Source organism: Mauremys reevesii, linkage group 27 (assembly GCF_016161935.1).
Source record: "Mauremys reevesii isolate NIE-2019 linkage group 27, ASM1616193v1, whole genome shotgun sequence".
Classification (NCBI taxonomy): Eukaryota; Metazoa; Chordata; order Testudines; family Geoemydidae; genus Mauremys; species Mauremys reevesii.
In genome coordinates, this window is record NC_052649.1 from 3,626,323 (window position 1) to 3,645,307 (window position 18,985).

An 18,985-nucleotide genomic window follows, 5' to 3' on the forward strand; every position below is an offset into this window, starting at 1 on the left:
CAAATTGCTTTTGGTTAAATAAAACTTGGCTTGAGCAGTGGAGCTCTTGAATTAAAACTTGAGCCATCTTCCACTAGAACAGGGGAAGGCAACCAACGGCTGGGTGCCAAAGGCAGCACACAAGCTGATTTTCAGGGATACTCACACTGCCCGGGTTCTGGCCACCAGTCAGGGGGCTCTGCATTTTAATTTAATTTTAAATGAAGCTTCTTAAACATTTTAAAACCTTATTTACTTTACATACAATAATTTAGTTATATATTTTAGACCTGTAGAAAGAGACCGTCTAAAAACATTAAAATGTATTACTGGCACCCGAAACCTTAAATTAGAGTGAATAAATGAAGACTCGGCACAGCGCTTCTGAAAGGCTGCAGACCCCTGCACTAGAAAATACTAACCTTCACATGTCTGTTGCTGGGCTTCCTGTTTGCACTTAGTGTGAGAATCAAAATGCTCTGATAAGCTGTTGAGAGACTTTTCGCTGAAACCGGTGAATAGAAGACATCTTGCAAGGCTGCTGCTGCAAAGATTCACCAACTGGACTTCCACCGGTTAGAGGGCTCATGTATATCAAGAGGCAGAATAATTCTAGGGGTAGAGGACTAGACTGAGAATTGGACTTCGGGGTCTGGTACCTGCTTTGCCATCGATCTACTGTGTAGCCTTGGGCAAGTAACTTCACCTCCCTGCACATCAGTTTGCCTATCTGTTAAGTGACCCTTACCACCTTCCTTCATACAGTGCATGGAGCGCTATGCAGGGCAGAACTCTAAGATCTATTAGTTATCCTGGTTTTATTTATACTAAGGCAGCACCTACAACTTCCAGGCCTGGACCATGCCACCACGGTGCTAGGTCATGTACAAACCCAGAAAGAAAAGACAGCCCCAAAGAGCTTATATACAATACACTGACTACACCTCACTGCTAATGGTAAAAACAATTCCTGGCTGGTTGCTGGAGCTCAGAAAAGGGAGCCCTTTCTCTTTGTGTACAGTCCAGCTCAGTTCTAACCTGAGAATTTCTACAGGGCAAAAAAGGGTATTTCTTTGGCTGAATGGCTTTCTCCCAGGTGAAAACTACCCCAATGAGAGCATGAGCTCATTTCCTCCCATGCATTGCCTCAGCCTCCACTCCCAACTCTTTCCTCTGAGGATAAGATCAATTCCGTATTGGTATCAGCCTTCAAGGTGAAAGGCTTTTTTAAAAACTCATTCATTGCCTGGTATTGTTTGGGCTACTGGTTACCTTGCAGGCAACAAGCTCTGCAGGGTGATACCACTTACAGTTACTGCTCCAGATCGCTGAGAAATCCTGCTGGCATGGTGGCACTTGAAAGAACTGCTATGTTCTACAAGGCAGAGCCAGTCACAAAGGGGTTAAGTTTAAAATTACTTTGCCACAAGATACTGCAGTAGTAGCCCAAGAGACCCTTTCTTTCCCTCTCCCCCACTTCTTATCGGATGTGGAACCTGCCTTATTTGCCACCACCTCGTCAGTAAAGTGCTGAGCCCTCAGAGCACCCTCAAATCTTGTCAGGGCAGTTGTCAGTGATGTGTGACATTATCCCTCTTTGGCCACGGCCACATGTGGCATCCTTTCATGAACCTCTAGTGTGAAGGCTAGCTGTATATAGACCCCAGCCTGTTCAGAAGGGTACCTCGCTGACAAGTGCGCTCTTGGGTGGTCAAAGCAACTTGGGTTTCCTCTGATCTTCTCAACCATTCTGGCTGTAGCATCCTCATGCCAGATGTGGGGAGGAGCGATGTTGCTTAATGTGAGGAACCATGATACCGGTGTGGGCCAAAGTGCGCCAGTTATGATGCACACGATTGAATATAGTTGTGTGTCACCAACTTGACGTGGGATGAATGGAGCCAGACTGGAGCACCGTATGCTGTAACAGGGCTAAAGCAGATGACTGGAGAGTTTGAGCGTTTTCTCCCCACAGACTGCTGCTCAATTTTATTTATCAGGTAGTTACATGACCTCACCTGAAGGCAATTTTCTTGAGGCGATTAAGATATGAGAGATCTGGCTAGGGTTACTCCAACAGAGTGGGTGGGATGTGTTTCAAGTGATGACCATTGAGAAAGCTATTCAGTTCTTTTGCTGTTCTGGCACTGTAAAGATGGAATATACTCAAAACTGTCTTGGTCACACATGCCACCAACTACTGTATTTGTCCATCTTAATCACATCAACATTTAGGGCATCTTCAAGTCTGGGGAATGACCATGCTTGGACGCCTAAATAAATGTCTCCCCCACTGGCAGTGTCTCCCTTTTTCTAAAGGAAGCACCCATTAGGCATGAGTGAAGTGCAGTCTCAATGAAATGCTTTAGCACTAGCCCCTCTCACTCCACTACGTTTCTGTGGTGGTGTAAACACCTGGCTAGTAGGACCAGATCTGAGAATGCTGCCCTGATTTTCATCTGATGGCCACTTTTGATCCTTGTGCTGGAATCCGCATGAAGGTAAAAGGCTGCCTGTCCCATCCAGTCCTCTTTCTTCTGCCAAGGTACGATCTTTCAGTGATGAGGTGCCTGAGCTTTCAAAGTATTTTAAACGTCTGAGCAGAAAGGTAAATAATTCCCAAATAACTTCCAGACCTGCTTTCCCCTCCACTGTTCCCATTCTTTATTTCTGGGTTTTATTGCTTTAGACAGTCTTTTAAGGAAGCTTCCACTCTTCTCCCATGACCCTCTTTAAAGCCCCTTAGTGCTTCCTGCATTTCTCTAGATTAAGTTTCATGCGCCAGGTGCTGGGCTCAGAACAGTGGATCTAAAATCCCTTTCGCAGCTTCTGTTGTTCTGTGTTACTTCTTCCTCCAGTTTCATGTTTTCAGCAGAGTGGAACGCTTCCTGCTGCTTTTGCTGTTAGCCTCGCTGGAGGAGATGATTGAAGACCTGAATGGCGGCCTCTGGGCCTTATTACTTACTATTTCCTCCACTTTTGGATGTAATTCTTTTCACAAATGTTCTAGTTGTTAACTGCCCTGTTACTCTTCCTCCAGCTGCCTCTGGTTTTAAGCCAGAGCTGCCATGAGACTGAAAATTTCAAAGCTCCTCTTGAAAGCTGCATTTGTCCCACCACTTGCAGGGAGAATCTCTTGGCTATCCCGTGCCTACAGTAGTTTCCCAGGTTGGTAGAACATGTGGCATCATGTCTCCCGGCCAAGCTCCAGCAGTGGGCAATGACCCCAAAATCAGGGACATGAGAAAAATAGCAGCACAGGACGCTTGAAATGAGGGCTGGGTAAGTGGGTGGCTTGGGGGATCAGGGTAGGATATAGAGCCTCTACCCTGACGGATGCAGCTTTGACTGAGTCCAGCCGTAACAAAGGCATCAGCCTCTCACGGGCTACGCTGACCGAGCTTGGAGCTGCCAGCCCAGTTCTCTGTGTACAGCTGGAACATGTCACCCGAAAACACCACCCCACTTCGTACTAATTAGCAGACTCCTTGACAGTCTCAGCAGAGAACTCCGGGACTGAACTGAGCCAAAGGCTGATCTTCCCTCCTCTCTCCCTCTTCCCCCCCTGAGGCTGGGAGCTTCCATAACCAAGGTTAAGATGCTGGCAGGGCAGTCTGGAGGACACTTGCAGTGCCACGACCCGTTCTGTACTTGTCCTGATGGGTTTAGAGAGGACTTCAGGCTCAAGTCTGCAACTCCCAGCAGAATTATTTGAAAAATCAGCACCCCCATGCCCTCTTGAAGAATGTGGCTTCAGGTTCCGCATTTATGATGTCAATAATAACAAACAATAAATGTGAAACAGCGGCAAGGACTAGGATGCACCAAAGGTCAAAAAAATGGGGACAGGTTAGAGGCCTGTACATCTTGTGTTTCTCAGTGCAAGGTAGGTTGTTTTGTTACCGTTGATCTCATGGTTAAAGCACACTGTTTCTTATTCCCCTCTCTCTTTTCCGTTAACATCTTCCTCCCACTACTGAGGAGTCCTAGGTGAGCCCCCTGGGCTTAATTTGGCTGGAGTTGCTAGACCCACCTGTCTCTGCCCTTTCCTATCTAAGAAAGGGATTCTGTGTTAGTGGAGAGACCATCGTGGCAGGGTGCATGCAATCATTGGGGACTTACGGAAGAGGAACTTACTCAGTGGTAGTGAGAGGTGCTGGACAGGCATCCCTGAAGGAGTCAGTCCAATCTCTACTAACCAGCACAACTGGGGCATCATGGAAAGTTGCAGCACTTCCTCCATCTTGCCCTACCAACACGCTTGAAGCCTGTTCCTGAGAGATCAGTCTTAGGCAGCGAGGAAGCAATGGTACTCGCCTGTCATCCAAAGGTGCCAAGCGCAGAGGTAATTTTGTGCTAGACTCCAACATGGGGAAGCGATGACCAAAGATGGATGGTGGTGGGGTGTGCTAGCTGAAATGAAGTTGAAAGACCTTGAGTTAGTTCTCAGTAGATAAGGTGTCTGCAGTCAAACACCACTATCCCCACTAATGGGCATCCTTCTCAGAAAAGGGGATTGACCGGACCGTGAAGACTGAATTCCCCTCTCCTTGCCATATTTGGTCTTTCCACCAGGTATGTGTCCACCTCACATCAGTGCACCTCTTCAGTGAATGTTGGAGGGGACTCCAGGGCACGTCACCATCACTAAATATATATTAGAAACAAAAAAGGAAGTCACTCCAAGCAATGCCCAGTGCAGAATCTTTCCTGTTTATTGTTCCATACCGACAACAAAAAAATGCCCCTCTGTGTTTCCAAAATCTCCCTGTAGCTACTTACCCCACTGACTGACACAGATAGCAGCATCGTGTTCGGACAAAATCCATGGCTTCTCCAGTTTCTTACGGGTATCTGTGAAGATAATTTAGACACAAAGTCAGGGGGGCTAATTCACCAGGTGGGAAATGAGGGCTGCAGCCTCCAGCCACAACAGGCCATTTCGTTCACCGAGAAGCAGAGATCTACAGAGGGAATACATTTTTCACAGCCCCGCACTGTGTTTAGGGGGCAGGAGGAGCAGGCTTTGTCCTTGTAGCACCACTAGATGGCAGCAGTAAATCTCCTGAGGAGAGCAGAACTTGCGGCCAGAAAAGGAAAAGAAAAGAGGGTGTTTCCCTTGTAATCAGGGCAGGTGAGTTAAGAGGTCAGGGTACCCTCAGAGGAGAAAGGCTCTTCCCGGACCTTGAGGGCAAAGACAATACTGAGAAAGTACTGGGCCAGCACTAAACATGCAAACCATTGGTGTGAAATCTGTCACACGTTCATGTGCAAACAAAGTTTGGGTGCTCAGCTGCATTTTTCACCCCTTCTATGCCAGGTTATCCCACTAAACCCGTGATACCAGACTCCTTGCCAGGGCAGGCTTTTTCAAACCAATCTCCCTTGCTCATTTCACCGGTTTACTGCTGCAGTACTAAGGCATCTCATTCAAGCTGTGCTGCCTGTTTCCCTGTTCAATGTGTCTTGTGCCAAGCTTCTGGTAGCTACAACAGTTGTGTCTTTTGGTCACATCTACACAGCACAGAGTACCCATGCCCGGGCACCTGCACATGAAACCTGTGCTTACCAAGCATGTTGCATTGGTACGTTCACCCCTACCAGTGTAGCTGCATCTACTCTGGAAGGGCACCGACTCCTGTCTGATGCTTGGGCTCTTGCGGACGGTACATATGGCAGGGTTCTTAGTGCCTCACTAGCAGGTTCCATTCAAGGATTTGGGATTGTGGGAGAACTTGTCTGTCCTGCCTGTGTGGAACTGTTCTCAGCTCTCCAAAACAGTCAGTAGGCGGCTTCCTTGTTTAATCCTTTCCCCTGCCAATTTCCATGCCCAACATGGCAGCATCCCCTGTGCACCCGATTCTGGAGATACAATATTTCTCACAACAGCTGCCGCACACCTTATCCCTAGTGGTGAATCCAGATCCAGGAAGTTTCTTGCACCCAGTGCCCAGGGGCAAATCCAGCGGCAAAGTTTTTGCCTGATGGTGAATCCACAAGCAGGAAGAAAAAGGTGGTGTTGAAATCACGTCGTTCTTGCAAGTCTAACGCAGCACCTCTCATTCCACAGTAGATTGCTGCTTGGAATCCATTTGGGATCTTCTCACAGCTGCTCCACAGGGGGATAGAAATGATGAAACCAAGAGCTGGAGAGGAGGAATATTAAGCTGTGCAAGGATTACATCCATCCTGTTGTGCCGGAGTCCTGCTGCCTACAATTAATGCTGTAATTTATCAGCGGCAGAGGGATCCACCAGGACCCAGTACTCTCATTTATTTGATCTGTTCTGCACAATTTAAGTGAATTTAGAGCTGGTAGACAGTGCTAGCCTGGCAGCCTTTAAGACCAAGGTCCTGTATTTATTTAGCCACCGAACAGGGACAGCAGTGCATGCTTAACTCCAGCATTTCGCCCCCAACATCTCTCAGGCCTGAGCTGGATGCCCCATGTCTTGGGCCAGCGGAGACTTCCAACAAGAGACAACGGGGGCCAAGTGCATTGGTGCTTTTCCAAGTAGGGACTAGACTGAGAACTGCCAAACTCATTTCACGGATGCTGCCCGTGGGCAATCATCTGGTCAGCGGCTCCAGTCACTGCTGACCAACGATGGGTGCAAGCTAGGGTGAGGGCCTCCATCCCTCCGCTCCCTCGTTTTAAGTGTCCCAAGATGATTTGATGGTTGAGGTTTTTAATATGGAGGAAGAGTTCAACCTGCATCTTTATAATTTCTCTAATGTTAATTTGCATAGCTGAGCTCTGGACTCTCTAAGGCTGCTTGCAGGCTCACTTATCACTCAGAACAACCAACACGTTTTTGTTCAGCACAAACAAACAGGAAACTGCCTGATTTCCTCTCCGCCTTGCCTCCCCCCCATCCCCTCCCCCCGTTTTTTTAAAATAGATAACCAGTTCACCTGATTTGTGAAGAGAAGACCATGAGTAACCACACAGCCAGGCATCGTCAGAGCGGTTGTAACTTGGAGCTTAGCCGTCAAACAGAAAACACGCTTCCTCTCTGTTGCAGCAGCTGCCGGAGCCGAACTCTATCCAGGTAAGGATGCTCCCTGGGTTTGCTGTACCGTGTATCGTAGAGCACAGCTGGAGGGGACGTTTTGTAGCCATTAGGGCTGGGGACGGTAAGGCAAAGAACTAGGGTCTGGTTCATTGTTGCTTTGCAGCTGGTGGAGTAGTTCACAGCGGCAGTTTAAAAACACCACCACGCTGAGGTGCAGAGAGAGAAATATACTGAACTGGAAAAGTGGTGGAGAAGAGAGTTAGCAAAATTCTGAGCCAAGCTGTAACCAAATCTAACTGGGAGGTGGCTAGATCTGAAGATCTTAAATTCTTGGGGTCCGATTCTGCGTAGTCACTCTGGATTAACTCCACTGAAGCCTGATCCTAACGCCATCATCACAACAGGCCCTGACTTTCCTACCACAACTGTTTTACAACAGCGCAACTCCACTGAGGTCAATGGAGCTACTCAGGGTTTACGCCAGGGAAAACAAAACTCAGGACCATCAGCCTTACTGAGTGACCACATCTTTGCCTCAGTTTCCCAATTTTTAAAATGGAGGATAACTTTACTCCAGAGAGGTCCAGCTGGGTGTTAATGTTATTGAGGGAGGGGCCAAAGCCTTCTCAGTCAATGAGATCTGGATCAAAAAGCCCCTTGGAGCAGAGATGGTTTTTGTGTTCTGTTTGTACAGCACCTAGCACAACGGTGTCCTGGTCTCTGACTGAGGCCCCTAGGTCAGTGGTCCCCAAACTTTTCAGGGTCATGCCCCCCTCCCTTCCCCTATCTGCTCTCCCTGGAGCCAGGAGTGGCCCCATGGCTCCCGGGAGAGAGGTGGGGGAAACCGCAGACAGGAGTAAGGGTTGAGTCTGGGGCCAAGAGCATAGCCAAGAATGGAGCCTCAGCCAGGCTCCCTCCCCACCCCCGTGGGGGCTAGGCCAGGCCCTGCCACACACCCCTGAATGTTTGGGGGTGTGCCCCACAGTTTGGGGACCTCTGCCCTAGGCATTACAGCAGTGGTTCTCAAACGTTTGTACTGGTGACCCCTTTCACACAGCAAGCCTCTGAGTGCAACCGCGCCCCCCCCCATATACATTAAAAACACTTCTTAAAAATATTTAACACCATTATAAATGCTGGAGACAAAGTGGGGTTTAGGGGTGGAGACTGACAGCTCGTGACCCCCCAGGTAATAACATCACAACCCCCTGAGGGGTCCTGACCCCCAGTTTGAGAACCCCTGCACTACAGGGATACAAACAGTAAATAGTAATTTGATCATCTTTAGAAAATACTGCAAAATTTTCCTCTTCAAGAAAGCCTTTTAACCGTAGCACGAATGACTCTCACACCACTGACACCTACATCTGCTCAGCCTAAAACAACCTTCGCTGCAGAGGGGACTCTAGCAAGGAGCAACCCCAGTGCAAATCTCTCCTTAGCCAAGCTCAAGCGAGAACAGCCCCACTGAGAGAGAACCCTAGAGCGGCTGTATCCACACTGACGCTGCATTCACTCATGTTGGGCCCCTCATGCGAGGGCACATCTCTGGGTTCTTTGTACTGCAATAACTTGAACCACTCTATGAATTCTTTCCCAGTGAACTGGGGGATAACTTGTCTGTCCTTTCTGGGCTCACAGCAGGAATTGTGGGAAGGCACAGGAGAACTAGCAGCACTCCAGCAAAGTTAAGCTGCATCCACGCTGCAGAGCGGTCGGGAAGCAGCTGACAAGTTGTGCTGACTGTACCTACTACACCCCTGGCAAGCCAGCCATCTCGAGTGAAAAGCACCCCTACACTCCAGTGAAAGGATTTTGTGTGTGGACTGGACTCAAGTTAGGGGCAACACTCGAGTTAATTCTAGCTCTTTACATGGAAGAAGCCCAGACACTGCAGTGATGGGTGACAGCATAAAACCCGAAGATATAGAATAAGTGGCCTGATGAAGAACAAAGTAAAAATGCCACTGATATGGTGTGATAAACGGCATCCCAGGAAATCAAAAACAGAGCTGTAAAGGACGGGCACCGCACAACAATAGAAGACACTTCACCCCAACTTGGGAGACAGTGGCACCCGCTTGATAGAGGAAATGAATAAACTTTCCACTGACGAGGCAGCTTTTCATCTCTAGATGTGAAGGTACTTTGCAAGGCAAGCCTCATTATCACACAGCTGGGAAACACTTGCTCAAGGTCACAGAGATGGTGAAGTCGAAAGGACAACCATGGTGGTGCAACAAGATATACCTAAGGTCACACAGCAAGACATCAGTAGAGATGGTCTCATTACCCAAGGAGACCTGACTCTCAGCTCCATACCCGGCCCATGGGTAGCAGCCGTAATAAGGAACAAACTCCCTCCAGTCTCCTAGGAACTGCCCCAGAGTCCATCGGGGAAGCGGGGAACTATGGATGTTGAGGAGAGTTATGCAGAAGGTTCAGGGTCCATGTACCATTGGCTAGATGCAAAATTTGTCCTCTCAATTACAGCTAAGCCGGAGGGCAAGGAGTGGTGGCAGTGACAGGAAGGGTGGAACAAGGCTGGACAGGAACGCGCTCATCATGCCACCAAAGCATTAGGTTAAAAATACTCGTTGTGTTCAAGAGAGGCAAGAACAGGAAGGAAGCAGGGGTTAAGTCTAAGCAAAATGAGCTTGTCCAAGAGAGATTAATTCAAACAAGTCCTTTAGAGGGGACAGGACTCCTGAGGCTAATTCTATAAGGTGGGGAGTAAGAACTTATGTATTCTTTGTATTCCTCTAGCACCAAAAACTCCACCCTGGATTGGAGCCATTGGGTTAGGTGCTTTACAAACACATAAGTGGCTAAACACCTTGCAGAAACTGGGCCAAACTCCCATTAAAACCAATGGGAGTTAGGCACCTAAATACTAGGGTGACTACATGTCCCGATTTTTGGGTCTTTTTCTTATATAGGCTCCTATTACCCCCCACCCGTCCCGATTTTTCACACTTGCGTCTGGTCACCCTACTAAATACCTTGGAGAATCTGGCCTTAGGGCTTGTCTACACAGGGAAGTTATACTGGTATAAGGTAGGATGTGATTTTAAAGCACTGTAGTTACAGAGGTATAACCCCTGTGTGGACACTTATTCCAGCATTAGCAGGCTTGGTTTTGGTTTAGCTTGTTACTTGGGAAGGAGTTTAAGCTTACGCCCCTTCCCCGAAGCCACTCAAATCAGAAAAAAATGGTGTCCTCATCTGGAGTCATACCAGTATATCAGGTTAACTACAATGGTATAATTATACTGGTATAACTGGTCAAAACTTTCCCGTGTAGACAAGACTTTAGAAGAGTTCATCCCTGCCCTGAAGCGCTTACAGGAAAGACAAGACAGAGAGATACAAAGAAAAAACATATTAGCAAAGAGTCAACAGGACAGACTTTGAAAGTTGCAACTCCCCACAACCCCTGCCAGATTCCCTTTCACACAATAGCTCTCCCATTCCCAGCCCTGTCCAGCTGCTATAGTGCCAGACTCATTAGCTTACTTTCTAGTGTTTAAAAGTGATATTAGACCAAAGATCCACCCAGGGACCCCCCTGGGGAAATAACTGTTCTTTTTCTGAGCATCACTACGGTGCAAACATATATATGAGACACTCTTTGCCCCAGTGAATTTACAGTTTAATTACCATGCACTGATCCATTAGGGCTTTCATTGTTATACGGGGTCTGTAGCTTCTTTCTCTCCCAAAGTGACAGCCAGCAAGGATGGCTTAGCAGCCTAAACATTAGGTTTGAGACACCTTGATACCATCAGTTCTGATCCCAGCAGTGCTGACTTCAACCTTGTTTCCTTCCTAGGTAGATATAAAATATAGACCATTTAGTTTACTGGGTGACAGTAGGTATCAAAACTGAGACTCTGCCTATGCCACAGGGATGTTTATGATTCCATTGCACTTCTTGTAAAAGTAGGAGCTTACCTCAGTGTCCTTGGCTTTCCCTTCCCACGCTGTTCTGTAGTGCGCTGCGTGGCGTTTGGTCACTGCTCTCCACCCCAGAGCCAGCTGCACCTCAGTGCTGCTGCTCTAATTTGTTAAGTCTGTAAAGCTCTTTGGGATTCTTTAACTTAAAAAATGCTTCATATATCATAAATGTATGATAATATTAAAAATCACAGGGCGTGTTTAATGAAGCTAGCCTAATAATTACTTACATTTTTATAGCACCTTTTATCCAACAAGATCCCAAGGTGCTTTGCAGATTTAATGAGCTGATCTACAAGCTATGCACAGGAGGCACTTCACCTACCACGGAAATGCAGCTACCTCTGGGGTGAGAGAGAGCAGCTGTTTGGGGAACCCTACACAACAGTCATGGGCAGAACTATGCCACATCGATCTGAAACCGTAGGGGGGAAGATGCAGAATGTAGAAGATAATTACCCACATTGGAATTTCCCCAGGATATCTTGACCAGTGCCACAGGATCTTCAGGGAGCACGTGGTCGGTGCTTATGTTTTATATCCTTTTCAGGGGGAGGAGGTGTTTGCAGGATGGGTTACATACCTCTAGAGGTTGTACAATGATTTGAAAGGAGACTGGAGAGGGAAGACAACAATGAGGACATCAGAGAGCTGATAAGGATCTGTGGCTGATTGGCAAGTGTGCAGCTCCATGTGTTGAAGAAACTCATGTGGAGGCAGAGGTGTGGGTTTGGTTGTTTTCTTTCCTACCTGGCTGACATGTCTTTTCATGTCAAAACTTGGATCAAAGAGAAAAAACAAAAGTAAACAAAACAGACTCCTTTGTGGGAATAGGAACTGAGTTTGGCAGCCAACATCTCTGAGAGATTCTTACTGGGGAAACTGAGAACAGGCATTGGGATTGGTAAATCACTAACAAAGAGTGTCCCACAAGGCACTCGGGGCCTGCAGGAGATGTACAGGACAAGGGCCCAAGGCTAGGAGAAAAGTCAAACTGCTCTAGAATAGCATCTTCTATAGGGCACCATTCGGCCTTTGTGGCACAGAGATGATGTTTGGGAAACGATTTCATTCTCTCGAGAAACAGGCCTGAACTGGAAGACCAGATCAGAAACTCTTCCTTCCCTGAGATACCAAATCCAGGAGGCAGATCTCTTTGCTCATAGCCATCTCCATCACCCTGCTCTCTAAGCTGCAGGTGCCTTAGTTTTTGCATTTAAGTTGTAATTTTGGAGCACACATTGAGTTTATTTGTAATTGAATTCATTCTCACAGGCAGGTACTGCTCTTGCAAGGGGAGACCACCCTCTCTCTCCACCTGAGCCGCCTTCTCTCTGCAGTCAAAAGAGGCAGCCCTGATTCTGTTAGGCCGAGATTCTCCCCTGGCCACAGCAAGGGCTCCCTGCCTCTCAATCTAATCTCTACTGAGGCTGACGGAGAACAGCCTGGGGACAGCTCTGAACTGAGCCAGCTGGTAGGTTATGAATTCCAAGGAACCGATGGGAGCAAAGGTACTGCAGCCCCACGTCCCTATAGTGAATGCAGTAGGTGGTGAGCCACAAAAGTCAGCTATGCTGGCCCTATGCTCCCCAACGTACATTGTCTCTTTTATTTGAGGTTTTAATTCAGTGATACTCAGACTGAGTATCTGAGCCGCAAGGGGCTCTTTAATGCATCTCCACAGCTCTTTGCAGCACATGATATTAAAGCACTGTGTGGTTTAATTAACAACCAATTGGGATGCTTTTACTATGCTATTAACGAACTGTAGTTGATTAAAATAATACTTGGTCAGTCATTTTGCTGTGAGAAATTTGTATATATATTAATATTTCCCCGTCACACCGTTTAAATATGAATATATAGTACTACAGTAAATGAAACAATTAATTCACATTCTGTGGCTCTGCTGGATAATGCTGATGGCTAATTTGGCTCCTGAGCCACTGAGCTCTGAGTATCGCTGTTGTAAATGAAAGATTTCAGGAGAGCTCTGTTGTAACCCTGTATTATCGGACTGAGTCATTTTCTTGTTGTACTAATTGTGACCAGGTCAAATCTGTTTGTAGGTAATTTAAATACAAAAAAGAATTGCTTAGGAAAAGCTCCCACCAAACTTTACCTGCTGCGCACAACAGACAAGGCAATACAAGAAACAACCCCAAGGACCAGAGGCAATGTGGTCAGTCAGTGCGGAGAGAGGTGACACTCACTGTGGGTCACAGCCCAACTGCCGAGCTACAGAAAAAATGCTACCAGGAACCAGCTCAAGTTAATCATTTTGAACCTTCCCCTTCCCAGCTGGTGCCACTCTTGCCCTATCTTCTTTTACCCCCTAATCTGGTCAAAGTAGAATTCTTACCCCTCCTACACGGTGTTCATCTCTGGAGCAAGGGAAGTCATGCGTCTCAAGGCCATGGGACAGGCTTCACGGCCTCCCCTGGGCACCGTGAGATGCAGGAGCAGGAAGAAAATAGCTCCACAGCAATCCAGCATCCTCTTCCAGTCCTATATCCCCCACCAACCACCCTTCGCCAGCACCCACCCACCAAGCAATAGCCCTGCCAGCACCAACCGCTATCCCTTGGTTTCTTCAGTGACCCAGTTCCTGCAAAGCATTGGGAAATTCAGGTCACAGTAAGAAGCCACTGAAGAGTGCTATAAAGAATACATAGCTCTTATGTAGTGCTGCTCACTGGTAGATCTCAAAGCACTTTACAAAGGAGATCAGTATCATTATCCTCATTTTACCTGTGGGGCAACTGAGGCACAGCAAAGTCAAGTGACTTATCTAAGGTCACCAAGAAGGCCAGTGGTAGAGCCAGGAATAGAACTCAGGTCCCTGGGGTCGCAGTCCAGTGTGCTATCCACTAGAGGCAGAATTTTGGTGGGATGGGTTCTAGGTGGAAAAAGACTAAGAAACTTGGAGGTAGGGTTTAGAGCAGCAGACTGCAAATCAAGACTACTGGTTTTTCTTGCTGACTGCCAATGATGTGGGTAAATCATGGAATCTCCCTCTGTCTCAGTTACAAATGAGAAACATTTTACAATGCCCCTGTGAGAGAGATAAATACTTGTACTTTCATAGCGGCCTTCATAATACAATAACGTGGCCTTTTTATAGCACTTTTCATCTGAGAACGTCAATGCATTTTACAATATTAACTTAGTCTCACAACATCCCAGTACATTAAACGTTATTACCATTTTATCAACAGGGACTGAGGCAGAGCAAGGTTAAGTGATTTGGCCAAGGTTACACAGCAAACTGGTGGCAGAGGTGTGACTAGAACAGAGTGTCCTGGCTCCCAATCTGCTGTTCTAACCACTAGGTGCTTTTCCAGCCGAGCCGTAACCAAATCTAACCTGGAGGTGGCTAGATTTGAAGAGTCTATATTTTTGGGACCCAATTCTGCGTAGTCACACCAGCGTCAATCTGGATTAACTCCACTGAAGTCTGATCCTAACTCCATCAACACAATAGGCCCTGACTTTCCTATCATAACCGTTTTACTGAGGTCAGTGCAGCTACTCCTGATTTACACCAGGGAAACAAAACTCAGGACCATCAGCCTTACTGAGTGACCACATCTTTGCCTCAGTTTCCCAATCTGTAAAATGGAGGATAATGATACTCCAGAGGTCCAGCCAGGTGTTAATGTTTTTGATGGAGGGGCCAAAGCCTTCTCAGTCAATGAGATCTGGATCAAACCTTGCAAAGACAGAGTGCTACATGGACATAGAGAGGGACAAAGTGGATGAGGTAACATATTTCATTGGACCAACTTTTGTTGTTGAGAGAGACAAGCTTTCTTTGAGGACCTGAAGAACAGCTCTGTGTAAGCTTGCAAGTCTGTCTCTCTCACCAAACAGAAGTTAGTCCAGTAAAAGATATTACCTCACCCACCTCGTCCCTCTAATATCCTGGGACCAACACAGCTACAACACCACTAGAAACAATAAGAACACTTACTAATATTTGGCACTTGCCTTCAAAGCACATTAAAAGCGTTCTTCATAAGCCCTTTGGAATGTAGGTCATATATGTACTATCTCCATTGTACAGATGGGAAAACAGATACAGAAAGATCAAATGACTTGGCCAGTGCCATACAGTGAGTCAGTAGCAGAGCTAGGAGAACTCCCAGGAGATTGTTTCAAGTCCTGTAACCAGACCACATTTCTCTCTACATGTACCTTTGTGCTTCATATATTCCATATCAATGTTAGGACACTTAAGTGCAACAAGCCCTCGATTAGAAGCGAATAGGGCATCATTTGCATTATACTACAGGTTCATGCTTCCATGAACCCTTCAGCGAAGCTGACAGACAGGGGTTTCACTGCTATTTGTAATATAAACCCACATGCTGCAGAAGAGCAACTGAGCCCAGAACCCAGTCACTTTTACTCAGAGCCAAACGAGGATCCATGCGTGGGTTGGTGTTAGCCACAGTGCCTCAAAGCTCTCAGAGCATTGCCGCAGCTCGCCCAGCTCAGCAGACTTTAATTAAGTGAAATCTCACTGTAATTACCTAGATGAGGACAATAGAGTAACGGTTAGTTTAGGCAGCCTGGGATCATTTACACTACTGCTTTATCTGTGCTGCAATCAGTCAGCATTAGCCTCTTTCTCCAGCATAAGAGGTTGGAGGATGGGTAAGGATGACAATACTAAGAAGTAACTGGGGGATGGGGGCACAGAATTGCATGCATAGAGAGAAAGCAATTGAACTTATTTTTTAATCTTGCTGCAGGAGAGACTGCTCACGCAAGTGCCAACAGCATGTCTGATGTTGTTCTCATTGGAGTTTTGCCATAGCCGCACTGGTTGCAGGATTAGGTGCTGCAACAGAGGGACCCCAGAAAAATGAAATCACATATCCATACAAACGGTACTGCATGTGCAACAACTGCATGCGACACTTTGCAATTCTGTGGCTTCAGTCTTTAGCACTTGCCCTTATCAACCATGCTACAGGATTCTGTGGCGTCAGTGGCCCAGATCTTATTTATGATGGCAAGACTTGCAGGTTTTTGCATCTTTGCAGTAGTTGTATAGTACAGTAGTTTTAGGTTTCTTAAAAGTGCAAAGAGAATTAGTCATTAGTAATAATAATTAACCCAGTGATCAACACCCACCTGCCCTCCTCCACAGCCATGCAATTACCCCAGCCTACTGGGCTCAGCACCTACCCTCCTGAACCCACACCAACCCCCTGCCAAGTCTGGTACTCATTCCAACCCCCTGATCCCTGCTCCTTCCAATGCTGGCACCCACTCCAACCCCCTGAGCCCCACACCCATCCCCCTGCCAAGGCTGGCACCCACTCCAACCCCCTGAGCCCCACACCCATCCCCCTGCCAAGCCTAGGGCCTATTCCACCCCCCCTCAGCATGACCCCCCACTCCAACCCCCTGAGCCCCACTCTCAGCACTGCCTCCCCCCCTTCACCCTGCTGAGCTCAGTTTCCACCCCCCACGAGCACTGACTTCTACCCCTCTCCAGCACCCAGCTTGCCCCAGGGCGAGCCGCTCACGTGTGCGCCGAACCCCCCTGCGCTCGCTTCCTCCCCTCCAGCTGGACTTCACTTGCTGGCAGAGGTGAGCACAGGGCCGCCCTATGGCGCATGCGCCAACTCCCATCCTCGTTCTCTTCCCTCCCCGCGCCGCCGCCGCCGCCTATGGGGCTGCGCGCGCGACAGGCTGAAAAGGCGGCGCGAGGCGCCTCGCGCGCGCTCCCTTTCACTCCCTTTTTTTCCCCCCTCCCTTCCCTCCCCCCCTCATCGCTCGCGCTCGAGCCTGAGTCGCGAGACTGGCTGCGGCGGCCACGTAGCGCTGCGGCGGCGGCGGCTGAGGGGAGCGGGAGCCGCGTCCGGCGGCGGCGGGGCCTGGGCCTGAGGCGGCAGCTACGCGAGCGCGGCGGCGGCGGCGGCTTCGGGGGCTGAGCGGGAGGGAGGGCCCCTGGCGCCCGCCCCCCTCCCTCCCTCTCCCCCACCGCCCGGCATGGACGGCGGCGGAGGTGGCCAAGAGGGGCTCGGCCTGGGTGAGTGTGGGCCGCCCGCCCGGCTGGGGACCCCCGTCGGGCCTGGGGGCAGCCGGCTGGTAGCGCTAGGCCCCGCCTTGGGGGGGAAGGAACTTGGGCAGAGTCGCTTCCCGGCCTGGGGGGAGCGGGGTGCGCCGGCTGCTGCGCCCTGAGGAGGCTGCAGCAGCTGAAGCACCCGGGGGAGGCGCACCCTGGTTACTGCACCTTGGGGCAGAGGGGTCATACCCGGGGGGGGGAAAGAGGGGGTTGCACCAGCTGCTTGTAGCCCGGGCAGGTGGGGACTGAGTTGCATGAAGCAGGTAACCCTTCTCTTGCTGCATCTTGCATTGAGCTGGGGGGGGTGAGGGTGCATTTGCACACACACCCTCCCTTCGCTCGATGATATGCCTGGGTCTCGCCTTCCTGCTTCCCTGGAGCGGCGGGATAAGTATGGGGCAACGGAGAGATCAGGTACAACCTCTTCACCCTGTCACCTGCGAGCAGTGCACCCGCCAGCCTCTGTGTGTGCATGCCCCAGATTGGCAGGGATGCGTGGGGGCTGTTAAATGCATCCCCTTCCCTCCTCTGCTGCTGGTTCTGGAGTTGTTATGTGGGGAGGGGAAATGTATTTACCTCCTTTCCCCCCCCCCCCCGATGATTTCTACTGTAGGGCTGTCAAGGGGTGTGGGCAATGTTTTCTAGTTTCTTCAGTCACTCCATAAGGCACATTGCCTTGATGATCCCAGGACAAATCATGCAGTATGCATGCTTCAGTTTGTATGGAGCTATCTTGTGTGCAGCTCATGGATCTGTGAATATCTTGGTACTGTACCTGCATTGCAAGAATGAAATGGTTAAGCATAACAGTATTATATGTGCACTTTTTTTTAAAATATGCCTGAGGTTTTGGGTCTGGGTGTAGAAGTGATCTAAGAAAGAGTGGGGGAGGTAGTGTGTGCACTGAGGTTATGAGGGATGTGCATTTTTTCAGAGGATGACCTGCGCCTTATTGTTCTGGGAATGGCAACTGGCACATGCTTTGTTGACAGTGGTGTATGCGCGATGAATCAGGAGAATGATGCTGGTGTGTGTGCACTGAATAGAGGAGATGCTCTAATGTGCAAGCATTGATTTGTGAAAGATGGTCTGATGCACCTTGATTTGTCATGGCATTGCCTGCCTGCCTTGTTTGTTCACGTGGTCTTAATGTGGAGGTTAGCCTTGTGCATCCACTGGGTTGAGTTCTGATATGCCTGTACTGAATTGCATTGGTGTGGGTTCTGGGTTCATAGACTATGTTATGGAAAAAGGATGGGGGGGGGTTTGAGAATCTCATTTAAAAAGTATAGTATCTTTAATGACTTTTAATACACTATTTTTGGTTTTAAAATAACCACTTAACATGGTTTTAGTATAACCAGCGGTACCTTATTTTTAGAGTCTTTTCCCTCCCGTTTTCACCTGCTTAAGATACTTTGTCTGTTTTATGGTGATTAATCAAGCACCTACAGTGTCTTTGTGCTGTATGAAAAAAGGCGAACCCAGTCCCTGCCATAGACAATTTATGCTCAAATCTTGATATTGACACCATAAGTTGGGGTGGTGCAGATGTTGGGTAGGAGGCTTCTCAGAAGTGTACAACTGAGAGTTCATAAAACGTGAAATCATTTAGTAGTTTATATTGACTTTGTAATTATGCAGTTGTGTAGTGCCTGGGAGAGGGGTTTTATACATTTATTATTGTAAAATTTTTAGTGAGCTGCATTCAGATTTTTTCAGAATTGTATCTAGTGACTTGGGTTTCTCCAGCTAACAACTTCAGAACTGACCTGCAAGAAACTAGATCTGGTGTATTTGTGAAGGTCATTTCAGAATGAAAATAACGCTGTCGTATGAAGTAGCTTGTATAATTGTTTAGCTTTATAACGTGGACTTATGTCATTTACACTAGCAGAAGCTATTCAGCTTGCACATTTAAGCTAGTACCTATTTTAAATGATCTGCTGGG

General features: G+C 48.1%; 1 protein-coding gene and 1 long non-coding RNA gene across 4 annotated transcripts in view; one reads left to right on the plus strand and one right to left on the minus strand.

Moving 5' to 3' along the window:
• Positions 1 to 321: 321 nt before the first annotated feature.
• On the minus strand, positions 322 to 16,592 carry LOC120392170. 2 transcript variants are annotated; one of them, XR_005591613.1, is made up of 4 exons: positions 16,493 to 16,592; positions 10,656 to 10,823; positions 4,762 to 4,833; positions 322 to 4,626 (listed from the first exon to the last, which is right to left on the minus strand). It is a non-coding gene; the product is annotated as an uncharacterized LOC120392170 (long non-coding RNA). The 2 variants fall into 2 exon arrangements; XR_005591612.1 differs by lacking the exons at positions 10,656 to 10,823; positions 16,493 to 16,592 and adding exons at positions 5,880 to 6,088; positions 6,895 to 7,838.
• ZNF652 (zinc finger protein 652) overlaps positions 16,540 to 18,985 on the plus strand; it is a 39,234-nt gene continuing 36,788 nt past the window's right edge. The window contains exon 1 of one of the 2 annotated variants that reach the window (XM_039516721.1): positions 16,540 to 16,556. The gene's annotated coding sequence lies outside the window, so the exon portion shown is untranslated. Of the gene's footprint in view, positions 16,557 to 16,699; positions 16,999 to 18,985 lie in introns of those variants that run through there. The other variant, XM_039516720.1, reaches the window with a different exon arrangement.